The sequence below is a fragment of the Solanum tuberosum genome, unplaced genomic scaffold (assembly GCF_000226075.1).
Source record: "Solanum tuberosum cultivar DM 1-3 516 R44 unplaced genomic scaffold, SolTub_3.0 scf00735, whole genome shotgun sequence".
Taxonomy (NCBI): domain Eukaryota; kingdom Viridiplantae; phylum Streptophyta; class Magnoliopsida; order Solanales; family Solanaceae; genus Solanum; species Solanum tuberosum.
In genome coordinates, this window is record NW_006239652.1 from 78,975 (window position 1) to 90,113 (window position 11,139).

The following is an 11,139-nucleotide window of genomic DNA, read 5'->3' on the forward strand; positions in this document are numbered from 1 at the left end:
AATCAAAGCTTGTTAGTTTGTTCTCTCTATTGTTTAATTGTTGAGTTGAGAAAATCACTACAACCATTTTAGTGTTTGTTACAACCTCTATTTAATTTTCTTTATTTGTACATAAGCCAATAAATAAGTTAGATTTCGCCTAATAATGAATTACAATAGGAAAAAACAATTAAGGACATAAACAAGTATAGTTATAAATTATTTCAATAATATGTAAAACTTGAAAAGAGAGACAAAGAGGGTTGCTTTGTGAGGTAACAGTGGTGATTTTATGTTAAAAAATTGTGATACATTGTGTTTTAGTCTAATAGGCATACGATCAAAATGAATAAACGACATCATAAAGTTCTATATTAATTAAAATTGTTAAACATGATAGTTTATGTACGTCGCACATGATTTTTATGTCTATTATAAATAAAAAATAAGAATAAATTGTGCATAATAACAATCAGCATCAAGATCAATCCAACACTCATTTAAATGAAAAAATGTAAGATTGAGGAATAATTTCTCATAGAATATAATGGTTAAATATTCAGTGAACTCATATGCCTAAAAGATATGCTAATGGCAAGTCATTCAGGTAATTGGATTTGGTATAATTGAGTGTAATTATATTGTCTGGCGTGTTTTATTGGTCAATAAGTACTTGAGTGTAATTGACATGAGTAATTACACTCTTCAATTCTCAAGAAGGGGTTGTAAATTGATGATAATTACATGATCTAATTACAAGTTGCTTACTTTTTAATTCTTCTTTTTCATTTTTATTTTTACTTTTTCATTTTAATTTATTTTTAGCTTATAGGTTATAAATATAGTTTTGTTTTAAAAATAATGGAGTTTGTTTATACTTTTTATTTGAGGATATTAAATAGAAACTGATTTGTTTCCAACTTGCACAATTTTTCCATAATTAAGAATTAAAGTTACAAATTCATTTTAATATAGAGCCTCAATTTATATTTTTCCAACAAATAAAATTCCAAAAACAAGTTATTTCAATTAGAATTGCAAAATGAGAATTGTCTTAGGATTTGGAATTAAGTAGTAATAGTTCTTCACTTGATTCGTTATTCTTTTTAATAAGTCGCAATCCAACTTATATAATTGCTTGCTATTTTATGGTTAATATTTTACTAAATTTTTTATAGCTTTAAATTTTCATATAATAAAAGTAGTAAATAAGGAAAAAATTAATAAAATTTCCCCAACTAGCACTATGAAAGGGGAAAACATAAAAACTGGGAAACAAATATGCTATATCTCCTTATTTAGAAGTGAGAGTTGGAAAGGACCAACATTGCATTAAAGTACTTGTACAATGTTGGTCCTTCCATTGCATTAAAGTACTTGTACATATATAAGTGGGCCCCACCTCCTTCCACTTAAATAATATTCTTCAACCTTATCATGGTAAAAGTTGAATTTATTATCCTTTTCATTTAATTTTATATGATATTATTTTTTCCTATAAAATCATTATATATGTTTTAATAATTTAAATTTCAAAAACATTATAATTTAACTTTAAAGATTTTATTTTATCAAAATCTTGTACATTGAAATATATAGTTATGAATTTAAAATATTTTTAAAATCATATAAAAATTTCAATAACTTCTCAAATTCCATAATATAACACTTAAATACTACATATTATATATTAATTACTATACTATAAATGACTTAAATACTCCATATTATCTATTACAATAATTAACAATTATTTGACACTTTAAATTCTATCAATGCCATATAAATTAGGATAAAAAACCTAACATATAATATTTAAATATATTTAAAAATAATATAAGTAATACTATACATTACAATAATTAACAGCTTAATTATTTAAAACTTATATAAAAAATTTAATTAACTCTAAATTCTCTTGGTACCACATAAAATGGATTATATGATAAACATATATTGTTTGAAATTGACGAAAAAGAAACAATAAATCACAATAATTAATAAAAAAATAGTCCACTCCAAAAAATCTATCAATTAACAACATATATTGTTTGAAATTGACAGAAAAAAAAACTATAAATTACAATAATTAACAAAATAAATCTCTCCACTCGAACAAATCTATCAATTAATGCCACATAAATTGGGACATGGCAAATAACATATATTATTAAAAAATTAGGTTCAAAATGTACTATAAAATACAATAATTAACAACTTAATATATTAAAGAGACATATAAAAAATGGTTAATATTTGAAATTCTGCATGTGCCACATAAATTAGAACAAATAGAGTAATAAATATTACTTTCAAAATTATGTTAAAAAAAAGTACTACAAATCACAATAGCTAACAATTTAAAATATTTTTAAAATCATATAAAAATTTCAATAACTTCTCAAATTCCATAATATAACACTTAAATACTACATATTATATATTAATTACTATACTATAAATGACTTAAATACTCCATATTATCTATTACAATAATTAACAATTATTTGACACTTTAAATTCTATCAATGCCATATAAATTAGGATAAAAAACCTAACATATAATATTTAAATATATTTAAAAATAATATAAGTAATACTATACATTACAATAATTAACAGCTTAATTATTTAAAACTTATATAAAAAATTTAATTGACTCTCTAAATTCTATTGGTACCACATAAAATGGATTATATGATAAACATATATTGTTTGAAATTGACGAAAAAGAAACTATAAATTACAATAATTAACAAAATAAATCTCTCGACTCCAACAAATCTATCAATTAATGCCACATAAATTGGGACATGGCAAATAACATATATTATTAAAAAATTAGGTTCAAAATGTACTATAAAATACAATAATTAACAACTTAATATATTAAAGAGACATATAAAAAAGGGTTAATATTTGAAATTATGCATCTGCCACATAAATTAGAACAAACAGAGTAATAAATATTATTTTCAAAATTATATAAAAAAAAAAGTACTACAAATCACAATAGCTAACAATTTAAAATATTTTTAAAATCATATAAAAATTTCAATAACTTCTCAAATTCCATAATATAACACTTAAATACTACATATTATATATTAATTACTATACTATAAATGACTTAAATACTCCATATTATCTATTACAATAATTAACAATTATTTGACACTTTAAATTCTATCAATGCCATATAAATTAGGATAAAAAACCTAACATATAATATTTAAATATATTTAAAAATAATATAAGTAATACTATACATTACAATAATTAACAGCTTAATTATTTAAATATTTTTTTAATAATATATGTTATTTGCCATGTCCCAATTTATGTGGCATTAATTGATAGATTTGTTGGAGTCGAGAGATTTATTTTGTTAATTATTGTAATTTATAGTTTCTTTTTCGTCAATTTCAAACAATATATGTTTATCATATAATCCATTTTATGTGGTACCAATAGAATTTAGAGAGTCAATTAAATTTTTTATATAAGTTTTAAATAATTAAGCTGTTAATTATTGTAATGTATAGTATTACTTATATTATTTTTAAATATATTTAAATATTATATGTTAGGTTTTTTATCCTAATTTATATGGCATTGATAGAATTTAAAGTGTCAAATAATTGTTAATTATTGTAATAGATAATATGGAGTATTTAAGTCATTTATAGTATAGTATAATTAATATATAATATGTAGTATTTAAGTGTTATATTATGGAATTTGAGAAGTTATTGAAATTTTTATATGATTTTAAAAATATTTTAAATTGTTAGCTATTGTGATTTGTAGTACTTTTTTTTAACATAATTTTGAAAAAAATATTTATTACTCTGTTTGTTCTAATTTATGTGGCACACGCAGAATTTCAAATATTAACCATTTTTTATATGTCTCTTTAATATATTAAGTTGTTAATTATTGTATTTTATAGTACATTTTGAACCTAATTTTTTAATAATATATGTTATTTGCCATGTCCCAATTTATGTGGCATTAATTGATAGATTTGTTGGAGTCGAGAGATTTATTTTGTTAATTATTGTAATTTATAGTTTCTTTTTCGTCAATTTCAAACAATATATGTTTATCATATAATCCATTTTATGTGGTACCAATAGAATTTAGAGAGTCAATTAAATTTTTTATATAAGTTTTAAATAATTAAGCTGTTAATTATTGTAATGTATAGTATTACTTATATTATTTTTAAATATATTTAAATATTATATGTTAGGTTTTTTATCCTAATTTATATGGCATTGATAGAATTTAAAGTGTCAAATAATTGTTAATTATTGTAATAGATAATATGGAGTATTTAAGTCATTTATAGTATAGTATAATTAATATATAATATGTAGTATTTAAGTGTTATATTATGGAATTTGAGAAGTTATTGAAATTTTTATATGATTTTAAAAATATTTTAAATTGTTAGCTATTGTGATTTGTAGTACTTTTTTTTAACATAATTTTGAAAAAAATATTTATTACTCTGTTTGTTCTAATTTATGTGGCACACGCAGAATTTCAAATATTAACCATTTTTTATATGTCTCTTTAATATATTAAGTTGTTAATTATTGTATTTTATAGTACATTTTGAACCTAATTTTTTAATAATATATGTTATTTGCCATGTCCCAATTTATGTGGCATTAATTGATAGATTTGTTGGAGTCGAGAGATTTATTTTGTTAATTATTGTAATTTATAGTTTCTTTTTCGTCAATTTCAAACAATATATGTTTATCATATAATCCATTTTATGTGGTACCAATAGAATTTAGAGAGTCAATTAAATTTTTTATATAAGTTTTAAATAATTAAGCTGTTAATTATTGTAATGTATAGTATTACTTATATTATTTTTAAATATATTTAAATATTATATGTTAGGTTTTTTATCCTAATTTATATGGCATTGATAGAATTTAAAGTGTCAAATAATTGTTAATTATTGTAATAGATAATATGGAGTATTTAAGTCATTTATAGTATAGTAATTAATATATAATATGTAGTATTTAAGTGTTATATTATGGAATTTGAGAAGTTATTGAAATTTTTATATGATTTTAAAAATATTTTAAATTGTTAGCTATTGTGATTTGTAGTACTTTTTTTTAACATAATTTTGAAAGTAATATTTATTACTCTATTTGTTCTAATTTATGTGGCACATGCAGAATTTCAAATATTAACCATTTTTTATATGTCTCTTTAATATATTAAGTTGTTAATTATTGTATTTTATAGTACATTTTGAACCTAATTTTTTAATAATATATGTTATTTGCCATGTCCCAATTTATGTGGCATTAATTGATAGATTTGTTGGAGTCGAGAGATTTATTTTGTTAATTATTGTAATTTATAGTTTCTTTTTCGTCAATTTCAAACAATATATGTTTATCATATAATCCATTTTATGTGGTACCAATAGAATTTAGAGAGTCAATTAAATTTTTTATATAAGTTTTAAATAATTAAGCTGTTAATTATTGTAATGTATAGTATTACTTATATTATTTTTAAATATATTTAAATATTATATGTTAGGTTTTTTATCCTAATTTATATGGCATTGATAGAATTTAAAGTGTCAAATAATTGTTAATTATTGTAATAGATAATATGGAGTATTTAAGTCATTTATAGTATAGTAATTAATATATAATATGTAGTATTTAAGTGTTATATTATGGAATTTGAGAAGTTATTGAAATTTTTATATGATTTTAAAAATATTTTAAATTGTTAGCTATTGTGATTTGTAGTACTTTTTTTTAACATAATTTTGAAAAAAATATTTATTACTCTGTTTGTTCTAATTTATGTGGCACACGCAGAATTTCAAATATTAACCATTTTTTATATGTCTCTTTAATATATTAAGTTGTTAATTATTGTATTTTATAGTACATTTTGAACCTAATTTTTTAATAATATATGTTATTTGCCATGTCCCAATTTATGTGGCATTAATTGATAGATTTGTTGGAGTCGAGAGATTTATTTTGTTAATTATTGTAATTTATAGTTTCTTTTTCGTCAATTTCAAACAATATATGTTTATCATATAATCCATTTTATGTGGTACCAATAGAATTTAGAGAGTCAATTAAATTTTTTATATAAGTTTTAAATAATTAAGCTGTTAATTATTGTAATGTATAGTATTACTTATATTATTTTTAAATATATTTAAATATTATATGTTAGGTTTTTTATCCTAATTTATATGGCATTGATAGAATTTAAAGTGTCAAATAATTGTTAATTATTGTAATAGATAATATGGAGTATTTAAGTCATTTATAGTATAGTAATTAATATATAATATGTAGTATTTAAGTGTTATATTATGGAATTTGAGAAGTTATTGAAATTTTTATATGATTTTAAAAATATTTTAAATTGTTAGCTATTGTGATTTGTAGTACTTTTTTTTAACATAATTTTGAAAGTAATATTTATTACTCTATTTGTTCTAATTTATGTGGCACATGCAGAATTTCAAATATTAACCATTTTTTATATGTCTCTTTAATATATTAAGTTGTTAATTATTGTATTTTATAGTACATTTTGAACCTAATTTTTTAATAATATATGTTATTTGCCATGTCCCAATTTATGTGGCATTAATTGATAGATTTGTTGGAGTCGAGAGATTTATTTTGTTAATTATTGTAATTTATAGTTTCTTTTTCGTCAATTTCAAACAATATATGTTTATCATATAATCCATTTTATGTGGTACCAATAGAATTTAGAGAGTCAATTAAATTTTTTATATAAGTTTTAAATAATTAAGCTGTTAATTATTGTAATGTATAGTATTACTTATATTATTTTTAAATATATTTAAATATTATATGTTAGGTTTTTTATCCTAATTTATATGGCATTGATAGAATTTAAAGTGTCAAATAATTGTTAATTATTGTAATAGATAATATGGAGTATTTAAGTCATTTATAGTATAGTAATTAATATATAATATGTAGTATTTAAGTGTTATATTATGGAATTTGAGAAGTTATTGAAATTTTTATATGATTTTAAAAATATTTTAAATTGTTAGCTATTGTGATTTGTAGTACTTTTTTTTAACATAATTTTGAAAGTAATATTTATTACTCTATTTGTTCTAATTTATGTGGCACATGCAGAATTTCAAATATTAACCATTTTTTATATGTCTCTTTAATATATTAAGTTGTTAATTATTGTATTTTATAGTACATTTTGAACCTAATTTTTTAATAATATATGTTATTTGCCATGTCCCAATTTATGTGGCATTAATTGATAGATTTGTTGGAGTCGAGAGATTTATTTTGTTAATTATTGTAATTTATAGTTTCTTTTTCGTCAATTTCAAACAATATATGTTTATCATATAATCCATTTTATGTGGTACCAATAGAATTTAGAGAGTCAATTAAATTTTTTATATAAGTTTTAAATAATTAAGCTGTTAATTATTGTAATGTATAGTATTACTTATATTATTTTTAAATATATTTAAATATTATATGTTAGGTTTTTTATCCTAATTTATATGGCATTGATAGAATTTAAAGTGTCAAATAATTGTTAATTATTGTAATAGATAATATGGAGTATTTAAGTCATTTATAGTATAGTAATTAATATATAATATGTAGTATTTAAGTGTTATATTATGGAATTTGAGAAGTTATTGAAATTTTTATATGATTTTAAAAATATTTTAAATTGTTAGCAGTCCACATTTATAAATGAATACATTTTATTCATATATTAATGAATTGAATCACTTGGATAAATATGAATTTAAATTTATTGTAACCTATAAGAATATGGACGGTAAATATACTTTTAGAATATATTTTAAAGACATGAAAAAAATAAATAGATAAGAAGAACTAAAATAGGAAAAAAAAGAATTCGAGTAGGGAAGAACTAAATAAAAGTCCATAATAGAATCCAAGAAGGGTAAAAATGGGTTAGGATCATTTATTCTAATTCATATTTATCTATATTTATATGAATAGATTACTAGGATCTAATTCATATTTGACCAAATACATTTCTATGTATATAAAATGGATAGTTTACGATCCAATCCATTTTCAATCCATCCAATCGGCCCTTTTGCCTCTCTTATACTACATTGAGAAAAGAGACTCACATTCCAAGAAAAAAGCACTCTGAAATTATTATAATGGAGGAAAAAGAAGCAGAATTTATGTGGAAGAGAGGTGGAACATTGGGGAAAGGAAGCTATGGTTTTGTTTCATTGGCTTTTACTGATACTGATTCTCCTATGAATGTTCCATCTGTCATTGTCGTTAAATCTTGTACGTTGAGTCACTCTCAGTCTCTTCAAAATGAAAGGAAATTTTTAAGAATGTTTGGTGATTGTCCTCAACTTATTCGATGTTTTGGATTTAAAGTCACCCAAGAAGATGACTCACATCTTTACAATTTGCTGCTCGAATATGCCTCAGTTGGAAGTGTTGCTGATCGTCTTGGTGAACGAGGATTGCCTGAGATTCAAATCCAAAAGCACACCAAGAATATTCTTTTAGGGCTCAGTTTGATTCACAAAAAAGGGATCATTCATTGTGGCATAAAACCACACAACATTCTTCTTACTACTACTAATGGTTATGGTTCGGCTGTAGTGGCAAAGATTGCTGATTTCGGGCTTGCCCTGACTTCGGAACAAAAACAGGACGCAGAAGCAGGGGCTCAGAGGAACTAAAAGGTACATGGCACCTGAATCTCTACTTAAGCAGGAGTACGGTCTAGAAGTTGATATTTGGGCACTTGGATGCACTGTTTACGAGATGATCACTGGAAACCCCTACGGGAATCATCAAATTCGGAACCAAATTTTGAGAATCCCAAACTATCTAGGGAGGCAAAAGATTTCCTGAATAAATGTCTGGTCAAGAATCCAAGCTCGCGTTGGACTGCAGACATGCTCTTGAATCACTCTTTTCTGAAAATAGCTGACATTGTCCAACCTCCAGAGTTCACGAGGAAGAGGCCTGGTTATCATTCCATGTACTTTTCACGGCTACGCCAAAACAAAGCATTAAGGAGACAGACACACGTTCGTGATATGGTTACAGAAATTGGTGCAGATTCTGAAAGCGGAAACTCAGAACTTGGTGCAGATTCTGAAGGCGGAGACTCCTCCCAAAGCTGCTAGTTTCTGGCAATACAACATTGGTTTGTAATGTATGCAAAGTAGTAAGAAGTATGTATGGGCTTCATCCTCTCTTACGGATTTGTTGTTTGGGGTATGTACGCAGCTTTAGATTTAATTATCCCTAATGTAGCTTTAAATTATGAAAGAGAAGCGTGAAAGGAACAAATCTCCTGTCATAGTATGTGAGAGTCCCTGAGTTGATCATAATAAACCCTGATCTTATTATACAAACGTCCAAGGAACATTACAAGTTGTGTCTAACATCTTAAAGGGTATTAATTAGTCTCGGGATTATTTTATTTCATATACCCTACAACAAATAAAATATTTAGCTGCAATAATATAATTGTCGCTACATAATGTTTAGCAACAATAATAACTATGGCTATTTATAATCAGCACCCTATATAAGTGTCATTAAAGGCTTTTAGCGATTCTGGATGCAATTAGATTAACTCAATTGCTGTAAAATATTTTTGCGGCAATATTAAAAGAAAATCTAATATCACTAAATATCTCTTTTGTATTGTAGTAGAAGAATAGAATTGGATAACTATAAAGTAGTCATACTATATTAATAGGTAATAGGTACAAGTGTATGGGCAAGAGTATGGGCAAGTGTAAGTAAGAATGGTAGGTGTACAAGTGTCATAAAGTAAGTGTAAATGTTAAAAATATGATGACATACCCTACACTTGTCATCATATTTTTAACATTTACACTTACTTTATGACACTTGTACACCTACCATTCTTACTTACACTTGCCCATACTCTTGCCCATACACTTGTACCTACTACCTATTGATATAGTATTAACAACCCCTAAAAGTTTCTCCCAATAGTAGTAATTCATTTAGGTTTTCTCCCAGGGGGGATCCAATGTTGCAATACCATCTATAGGTAAAAGTTCACTAAAATTATGAGTAACACATATATATAGTATATATGAATCCATAACTATTAATGCTAAAACCTTAAAAATATAAATCCCCTCTATTTTCTCCCATATATATTAGTATATGTAACATATGGAATGATTGCTTTCCAACTTCATCATTCCTTTTCTCATGTTTGTACAGCAAACAAACGAACTTCAAAACCCATCCACTTGGTCCTACAAGTACAAAACATTACATTATGGTTGAAGATTTAAATCATATATACTTCATAGGACATTAAATACGTTAACAGACATCAATAAGGAAATTTTATTTTCTAGATGAGATATGACTTTATCTGAATGTCTTTCTTTTGAATTATGTCGCAATGATGTACAACTTCTGGTGAATAATTTATAAACATTTATACAGCTTTAAATTTCCATATATTAAAAGTAGTAAATTAGAAAAAATTGAATAGAATATCTCCTACTAGCACTATGAAAAGGAAAACAGAAAAATTAGGAAACAAATTTGTTATATATACTATTGTCCTGTCCTAAGCCTACACCTTGTACGTGGCCGACACTCGATGTCATTACTAGCCCGAGCGTATTCATAACATGGCATTGAACATGAGCATACATCTAAACATGAGCGGGAGAATGCATTTAAAAAAGACATGTTTCATAAAAATAGATTTCATAACGTGAGTCATAGAAACTTAAAACTACTGTCAAATAAAGTACATGAAGATCCAAATGAAACATTACTATTCATCTATCTATCTATGAAGTTTCTAAACATAACTGAGTAATACCTACCAGAATAAGGCCTCCGGTATACCTTAAACAGGTAAACATAAACCACTGAAAAGATGTAGGCTATTCCCTAAGAAAACAAAGAGGGGTTCACATAGAACATAGCAAGTGGCTTGATCACGTGTCAGTGTACCGTATGCATCAGTAAAAGATGCAGCACGTCTGGTGGAAGGGATGTAAGTACATATGAAATTGTACTGTATGTTAAAATGTGGAATGAAACATAA

The 11,139-nt window shown here is 24.1% G+C and overlaps 1 pseudogene; it reads left to right on the plus strand.

Moving 5' to 3' along the window:
- Positions 1–8,215: 8,215 nt before the first annotated feature.
- LOC102605745 (mitogen-activated protein kinase kinase kinase ANP1-like) lies at positions 8,216–9,211 on the plus strand (annotated as a pseudogene).
- The last annotated feature ends 1,928 nt before the right edge of the window (positions 9,212–11,139 follow it).